We start from the raw sequence: 9,427 nt of genomic DNA, 5'->3' as shown, positions 1-9,427 counted from the left end.
CCCCGGCCCATTACCTCTAGGTCATCATCTCCCACCACTCTCCGCCGGCTCTCTTGCAGCCACTGTCCTAGCTTTTCCGCGAACTAGTTTGCCGTGTCCTGCTTTAGCACCTTTGCATTTGCTGTTGCCTCCACCGGGGATGCTAATCGTCCGGCCGTGTGCACGACTCATGCCCTCACTTCCTTCAAGACTTAAGCTCATTTCCACACCGAGGACTACGCTGGCCATCCCGATGAAAACTGCAACCTTCCCACCCATCCCTGCTTTAATCTTTCTCCTTCACATCGATCCCTAATATACTATGTATTTCTGTTATTTTCTTATTCCTCCCCATTAGAATGGAAATTCTGACGGTATAAATTTTCCTTTGTGTATTTTTCGTTACTGCAATGCCTAGAATACTGCTTAACACAAAACAAGGGTTCAAAACATATTTGAATGAATGAATGAGTCAATCAACCAATCCCATCTAGTCCTCGGACTTGTGAATACTACCTAAATGCTCAGGAATTTCAAATTCATTCCTCTAACCCTGGGCTCTTCATTTAACTCATGGCCTTTTATCTTCAGCTGCCTGCTTGACCTGGAAGTCTAATAGGTATAATAAATTTAACATGATGAAAATTGGATTCTTGATTGTAGTCACTCTTCTTCCTAAACCCACTTCTTACCAGTGTTCCCCATCTCAGGAGTTTCTCTAGTTAAAAAACAAAAAAGCAAAATGACAAACTTGGAAGCATCCTTGAGTCCTCTCTTCCTCTCCCATCTCATAATTCATCCATCAGCAAATCGTGAGCACCTCACCTACAAAGTGTCTTGAATCTGACTGTTGTCACCTGCTCCATTGCTACCATCCTCCTAGCCACCATCAGCTTGTCAGTTTCCACAAACAAGAAAAAGGAGGTGGGGCGCCTGGGTGGCTCAGTCGTTAAGCGTGTGCCTTTGGCTAGGGTCGTGATCCCAGGGTCTTGGGATGGAGCCCCGGATCGGGCTCCCTGCTCAGCTTCTGCCTCTACCCCTCCCCTCTGCTTGTGTTCCCTCTCTTGCTGTGTCTCTCTCTGTCAAATAAATATATAAAATCTTTAAAAAAAAGAAAAAAGAAAAGGAAGGTCATGAATTCATCTGGCCTTTGTTTGGTAAAGTGTTCCTAAGGTTCGGTCTAGATCAGGGCCTGGCAAACTTTTCCTGTTAAGGGTCAGATCAGATAGTACTTTAGGGTTTGTGGGCCACATGGTCTCTGTTGCAATGACTCAATTCAACCATGATAGGATGAAAGCAGCTAGAGACAACGTCACAAATATACGGCTGTCACAATAAAACTTTACAAATACTATTCTTCTTTTGGTTCTTTTTCAACCATTCAAAATATAAAAATCATTCTTACTTCACAAGCCTTACCAAAACAGGGGGCAGGCCAAATTTGGCCTTCAGGCCTGTAGTTTGCCATCCCAGGGTCCAAACCATTGTATTTCTGTGTCTGGGTTCAGGGCCATAGCCCCAGCTAGTATTAATAATAACTTTGACTTGCACTGTTTCTTTGCCTTATCACTGGGTTCACTGAATAAATGCAAGTAAGAAGTTCATATCTTTGCCTTTGTACAAAAGCTATACACACGCACATTCCCATCTGTATCAATCTGGGTCCAAAGAGGAGGCAGAAACCACACAGTAATTTCAATGGGAAACTTAACATGAACAATTAGTATGCAGTGGTAGGAGAGTAACTGTAAATATTGAGAGAAAACCCACAGCTGGGGGAGAGTACTCAGAAGGATAAACGTGGAAGGAGGGCTGCCTCCCCAAGGCTGGGGTTCAACCCTCACGGGAGAAGATGTGGTTCCAGTCCACGGGATGGTGGAGAAGTTGCAGGGGGAGGCTTTTGCACGGGCCAGAGCCGGTCTATGGTCATCAGGCAGGCCAAAGCTGGGAGGCAGGGTCACAGAGGGAGCTGGATGTGCACAGGGAGCCAGGGTGATGTTGACACATAGTGTCTGCATCTGAAAGGCTGCAGCAAACAGACTCCGGGGCACAAGTGAGTGGAGACTGATGAGCTGGTGAGCAGAGGCCAAGGTACTGCCGTAGGTGCCTTTGGAAATGGAGGGTGGAGCGCGGCAAGCACCTAGTGTTCTGTGCACAGCTTGAGCTAGGGCAGCTAGGGGTGGCTCTTGGGGCCCCAGTGGCCCATATATGCAGAACTAAGGAGAGGGTCTGGAGAGCAGCAACCAGCAACCAGCTGCACAGGATGAAGGTCAAGTGATCTGCCTGCCAGCCAGCCAGCCCAGTGGGGCCCTAGGGTGTGTGTCCATAGGGCTGAATGGAGGGTACAGGGGAAGCGACCTGGGCTGGGCCACAGACCTGTGCTATTTGGGCTCCCGATTAAGTCACCACTGCCTGGGTGGAGAGCCAGAGAAAACATGGTGGCCAATCGATTGGAGAAAGCTGTGTCCTGCAGCTTCCTCCCTTAGCATGGGAGGAAAGTGCACTGGCCGAGGAGCTTTCTAGTTCCCAGAGGAAGCGGGAAGTTGGAAAAAGAACTGATGAATAGCAGCGGCAAGGGTTTTATGAAGTCAGCTCTGCCTCGGAGCCTGGTCAGCAGGGTAAGCTGGGACTGCCCTGGTGATCTACATCAGCAGGGCAAAGCCTGTCCCTGTGTATAACCTGACTTTGCGAGATCTTCCGATCCTCAGCTGTTGCCCCAACATTCAGACAGAGAGGGAATGCTTTTATCCTTTAGAACACTGGTGGATGGAACTCTAGGAATCTGGTTTGTTTTTTTCTTTTTAGGATTCTAGAATGTCATATTGCAACCTTTGCCAAACTTCTCTTTAATTTAAGAGTAAGTGCATGTTTGGCTATTCTCCAAAACAATTTCTAGACTAAAATTAATGAATAGGGTACAGGGCTAGACAAAAATCATTTTATATAAGGAGAACATGGATTTTTATCCTTTATACATATCATGTATATTAGGAGAAAATAAAAACAGCATAGCATGGTATTCTGTTACATTTCCATTAGGAAAAAGATTATGCTAGGAATCTCATTGCTGACGAACAAGGGCAGGTGTATGGCTAGGTTGTCCTGGACCACTGAGTAGAGGGATGATAGAGGGGGTTACTTAGCAGGACTGGACCCGAGGAATGGAGGGCTGAGGGGACATGGTATCGGAGCCACGTTTAGGGGTCTTTAGACCTATGAACTGACACGGGGAATAGCTAAGAAGCCCAAAACAGTGATTTCTGGCTGGAGAGCAGTTTGGGCGTGGTTAAAGGACCCAATCCTGGAATCTGGAAGGCCGCAGAGGGAGTGCGGCTAAAGGGTCCCTGGAACCAGAGGACGTGAACAGACCACCAAGGAACAGCAGTGCTTCCAGAGGGTAGAGAGGGATTCGGCAGAGACCTGAAGAGAGACTGGAAAGAAGGAAACCCTGGGAAAGCTTTCCCAGAAGCCAAAGGGAGATCAGTTAGGAGAGGCGACAGCCCTATGGTGCCCGGGGACGTGGGAAGGCCCTCTCTTCAGCTGGCATGTCTCCAGAACCTAGATCGTCCTCCCCCCACAGAGGCTCTGATTCCCCTATAAATCTATTAGATTGATTTGGGACTTCTTGTTTCTCGAGGGTTGAATTCATGTAGGAAATCCAGGTTGTGGATTTGAATTCCTTTCCAGACAGGTGAGAGACTAAGGTACAGAGCCTGCGCTTATCAAAAAAGATTTTACTAGCACAAAAGGACAAGAGAAACTGGGAAAGAATCGGTGTATGAAAATGAAACAACTAGGGGCGCCTGGGTGGCTCAGTCGTTAAGCGTCTGCCTTTGGCTCAGGTCATGATCCCAGGGTCCTGGGATGGAGCTCCACATCGGGCTCCCTGCTCTGCGGGAAGCGTGCTTCTCCCTCTCCCACTCCCCCTGCTTGTGTTCCCTCTCTCGCTGTCTCTCTCTCTGTCAAATAAATAAATAAAATCTTTAAAAGAAAGAAAATGAAACAACTAGACCATTCCTGGATTACTTAAGTAAAGCCTTCTACATTTTTACTCCATCTGATTACAAAAAAGGGGAAAACCGGGTCTCTGTAGTTGAGAGTGCCATCTTCCCACTCTTCACGACTTCTGAAGGCCCCTCAGGGGTGAATGAGGTAGCGGTCTGTGGCAGCAAGTCTCTGTCCCCTGGAGGCTGTCAAGAAGACAGTAGGAGAAAGCTGCACCCATGAGTCCTCCCTGAGTGTGTCCTCTGGTGCAAGATGAGGCTTCACATCCTGCTAAAGCCTCCCTCCCTGCCCTTGGAAAGCTTCTCCCAAAAAAGCTGTTTCCCGATGGATACTGAGACACGTTTTTCCTAAGCCCTGGCCCATCCTCCCCGTACACGCAGAGCTTCTGTTCTGTATACTCTGGGGTTTGTTGAGGGGTGACTTATGGCCAAAACCCTGTCCACATCCCCTTGCACACCTAAGCTATCTCAGAACGGATTCCCTGGAGACAATGAAATGGAGAGTTGAGTGGTCTATCGGGGAATAAGGGCAGGACCGGGCTGAGGAAGAAGCCCACCTGCAACATGTCTGCAACCAAGAAGTCATTCAGTCCGGTGGGGACCTCTGGATCTGGGATGACCCTTTGGAGTTGTCCCGGCTGGGTCAAGCGTTGAGATTTTGTTCTCCCCAGATCAGTCGGTCATTGACCAGGAGCCACCGGTTGGGAAGGGGCAGTTGCCCGTGGCTACAACAAGTCCTAGTGAGGAAGGCCTCTGTGAAGCCACCATTAGGAGTCATCTGGAGCAGCAGGGGTGCCGGCCCTGAAGAGGTTATGGGGGCAGAGCTCCCCGGGGTGTCCACATACGGATTGTCCTTATGGTGTGTGAAGAAGGCTGACTGAGCACAAGAGTCTCGCCGACACTCCCAGCAAGCAGCCAGCCCTCCCTGAGGGCGCCACGTCGTGCCTGCCTGCCTGCCTGTTCTTCTGCTCACTGAGGTCCACCAGTACCCTCTGAACCCACGACACCTCTCCCAAGTCGGCCACCGGATGTTCGGGAAATGTGGATTGATTGCTAAAGCCCCACCCACGGTCCCTGATCACACACAGCGCTTCCCACCTAAGTGCATCCTTTTTGTGCAGTGAGGGCTGACTTATGGCTACCGAGTCGCCCACGTTCCGCACAGATGATGCTCCTCTCCTGAACGTGCCTCAAAGCCTGACGAGGCCCAACACGTCTCTGAAGCGCTACTCACACTCCATGCACGGAGTGGGACTCCTCCCCATCTGGCTCTCTGGTGCAGGATGAGGTTTGACTGATTGCTCAAGTCTTGCCCCTTCTTACTGTATCCTCTGGTGTCCGATAAGATTTGCCTTATAGCTAAAGCTTCACCCACACTCCCTGAAAGCATAATACTTCTCCCCGGAGTGTGCCCTCTGGTGAACAACGAGGAGTGATTTCTGGCTCAAGGCATGCCACACTCACCGCACAAGTAAGGCTTCTCCTCCGAGTGTGTCCTGTCGTCTATGCTGAAGGCTGACTTATCGCAAAAGCCTTGGCCACACTCCCCACAAATATAAGGCTTCTCGTCTGAGTGTGTCCTCTGGTGTTTTCTGAGGGCTGACTTATCACTAAAGGCTCGTCCACGCTCCAGGCACACATAGGATTTCTCCCCTGAGTGTGCCCTCTGGTGTCTGATGAAGTATGACTTCTCACTGAAGCCTCGCCCACACTCACTGCAGACATGAGGCTTCTCCGCAGAGTGAGTCCACTGATGTCTAATGAGGATTGACTTATTTCTCAAGCTCTGTCCACACTCCCTGCACAAATAAAGCTTCTCTTCTGAATGTGTTGTCAGGTGTCTGTTGAGGTTGGACTTCTGGCTAAAGCCTCGGCCACACCCCTTGCACATATATGGCTTCTCCCCTGAGTGTGCCCTCCGATGATTAATAAGGATCAACATCTGGCTGAAGCCTCGGCCACACTCACCACACACATAAGGCTTCCCCTCTGAGTGTGTCCGATGGTGTCTGATGAGAGTTGACTTCACTTTAAAGCCTCTCCTGCACTCCCTGCAAACATAGGGTTTCTCCTGTAGGTGGGTCGTCTGCTTTGTAACGAAGTCTGATTTCAGGCTACAATCTAGTTCGTGTTCCGTATGGTTGACCACTCCCGATCTTGAGGCTTCTCTCACTCCCCTCTCTGTTTGCCCAGGGTTTAGCCTTTGGGCTGAGATGGGCTCTGTTTCTACCACCATGGTGCCTTCTCTAGTTCTTGCTGACTGTCCTCGGGGGAGGCCGGGGAATGCGCCTGAGGTCTCTGTCTCCCCTGTCCTCGCACACAAGCGTTGGAAGCCACCTTCCCTCCGGTGACCTTCTGTGTTTCCACTCCAGCAGCTCTGAGCAGAATACTGCTGCTCCTGATGCCCGGGCCCGGAATCCCCTGGATGGAAGTGATTCTCTACACATAAGCCCAGGAAGATCTGAAGCACAGTTGGCTGAGGACTTGCTGACAGGAGAAGGCCAGAAGGCAGGAGGCACAGGGCTAGATTTCTGGCTTTGGTTCTGCTGGAGAGAGAGAGTTTTCAGTTAGAGAAGTCCTACATGGGGCCTCTGGGCAGCTCCACCTTGTCCTAGGACATCTATAACTAACTATACATGTACAACACAATTTGTTCTCACCAATAATTCCTTTACATTCATTTCTGCACATTCCAACTTCTACTGCGATCCACAAAATCCATAACAAAACTATCTTCTACATGGGAGACAGGAACCTTTCAAGTAAGCGCTGTGTGCTATAAACCGCTTCAATCACCTTAGCCTTCCCCTTCTACTAAATGACCTAAGTCATCGACAGTCCCAGTGATACACACTGTCCACAACTCAGTTCTACTTGGACGTAACAGTCTCTTGTGATCTATGTGGAAATCACCTTCGTGTCTTTTCTTATTACAAAACGAGACTGATAGACATAAAAAGCCATGGTCTGGAGGGCTTCCAAATGTAGGAAACGGTATATGAATCAGTGGTTAAAGAGATCGTATATGAAATAAAACTGAATGTCAGGTTCCCCATCTACATACAAATACTTGTTAGAAATGTCTAAGTGCTAGGTTCTCTGTCAAGCACTGTGGACTCAGCAGTAGACAAGAAAAATACGGTCCATGACTTCAGGATTCCAGCACCTTATGTCCAAACCAATCCCATCACAAGGACATCAGACTTGGCTATGGGATTTGCTTTGGCCAATGATTACTGAAAAGCTAGTGCTACTTTCAAACAAGATTTAAGAGGCACCATGTGGGTACCTGGGTGGCTCAGTCAGTTAAGCATCTGACTTCAGCTCAGGTCATGATCTCGGAGTCCTGGGATTGAGCCCTGCATCAGGCTCTGCACTCAGCAGTGAGTGTGCTTCTCCTTCTCCCTCTGCCCTTTGCCCCTCTTGTGCTCTCTCTCAAACAAATACATAAAATCTTAAAAAAAAAAAAAAAGAGGCACCACATGGTCCTATCATTGCTTTTTTCCCCTCTTCTTTAAGAACCCCATGACTCAGATGAGCCTGTTCCTTTTCTCTGAATTCCAGAAGCAAAAAAGCTGAGCCACAGCTGAACTTAGACAACAAGCAGTGTAAGTGAGAAAGGAACATTTGCTCTGACAAACCACCAAAGTCTGAGGTGATTTGTTATCACAGAATTACCTAGTCTAAGCTAACTCAAAAACCCCCCGCTAGGAAAGCTTTAAAGATTATTTCAGTGGAAACTGGCCCACTTACGTCTAACAGTACCCAGGAAGAGGAGACATCATGAGTATGTGAAGAATGAGAGGGAAAAAAAGCTGATTTGGGGACAAAAACACTATGATCTCAATTTTTGACAAGTCTGAGAATAAACTTGTGTCATCTTAACTTAACAGAAATATAACTTAATTTGTGCTGTGTAACCTAATAGAAATATAAAGATAAAGCAAAGGTGACAGAGAAAATGGGTTTGTTGTATGTGATGCGCAAAATCATTAAAGTTCACAAATTGTTTAAGGGTGTGAATAGAGACACAGAAAAAAAAAAAGTATGTGACACTCGTCCTCTAGATCAGCCCGAGAAAGGAGAAAGAAATAAGAGAAAAGCCCAAAAGAGCCCATAAGAGGCTGGAGAACTGTAGAATATTATGTGTTGAGCAAAATAATCAAGGCTTTCAGTATTGAGAATAATCTAAACCAGGTCATTTTAACATTTTCCTCTGAACCCATTAAATGCATTAACATAGAGGAAGAGAATAATAGGGCAAGAGGAAACTAAAAATAAAAACACAATCTAGTTAGGCTGACTAGCTAAGGCCAAATCAAAACACACAGAACCAGACTGAAATGGACGAACCCATCCTTAGTTAGATGGAACTCAAGATAGATGGAATCAGATCAAAACACATGGGACAAGATGGAAATGGAACAAAGAAAATGTGATTAATTCATATAAGGGAAATAGCTATGCCATTTGAAGGAAACTGCTGACGAAACTTCTGCCTGAAACTAATTTGTGTCTCCAAAAATGTGACCCTTCTCTACATACTTTATCTAGAAATTTAGGAATATGTAGAACGGCACTCTCTAATACCATAGCCACTAGTCACACGGGTTTACCTGAAAGGTGGCTAGTCTGAACGAAGATGTGCTCTCGGGGTGACTGGGTGGCTCAGTCATTAAGCGTCTGCCTTCGGCTCAGGTCATGATCTCAGGGTCCTGGGATCGAGCCCCGCATCGGGCTCCCTGCTCAGTGGGAGGCCTGCTTCTCCCTCTCCCACTCCCCCTGCTTGTGTTCCCTCTCTTGATATGTCTCTCTCTGTCAAATAAATAAATGAAATCTTTAAAAGAAAAAAAAAAAGATGTGCTCTCATAGCACATTGAGATCATAGTGTTTTTCTTCCAAAATCAGCCTTTTTTCCTCTCATTCTTCACATACTCAGTGTAAAATACACACCAGATTTTCAAGACTCAGTACCAAAGAAATCTAATTAACTTTTCTATATTGATTACATGTTGAAACGATAAGATTTTTTACATACTGGGCTAAAGAAAATGTTATTAAAATTAATTGCATCCAGGGGCGCCTGGGTGGCTCAGTTGGTTAAGCGACTGCCTTCGGCTCAGGTCATGATCCTGGAGTCCCTGGATCGAGTCCCGCATTGGGCTCCCTGCTCGGCAGGGAGTCTGCTTCTCCCTCTGACCCTCCCCCCTCTCATGTGCTCTCTCATTCTCTCTGTGTCAAATAAATAAATAAAATCTTAAAAAAAAATTAATTGCATCCATTTATTTTTACTTTGTAGAATGCGGTTACTAGGAAATTTAAAATTCCCCACCTGGATCATAGGATATTCCTACTGGACAGCACTGATCTAGAACAACGGGGCCCTCTGTTTCTGTATAGTCCACAACTTCAGAATGATTTTTGAATTTTTAAATAGTTGGAAA

This window comes from Neomonachus schauinslandi, chromosome 10, assembly GCF_002201575.2.
Source record: "Neomonachus schauinslandi chromosome 10, ASM220157v2, whole genome shotgun sequence".
Taxonomy (NCBI): domain Eukaryota; kingdom Metazoa; phylum Chordata; class Mammalia; order Carnivora; family Phocidae; genus Neomonachus; species Neomonachus schauinslandi.
The sequence above is the reverse complement of the archived record's forward strand: the minus strand, read 5'-3'. Positions refer to the sequence as shown.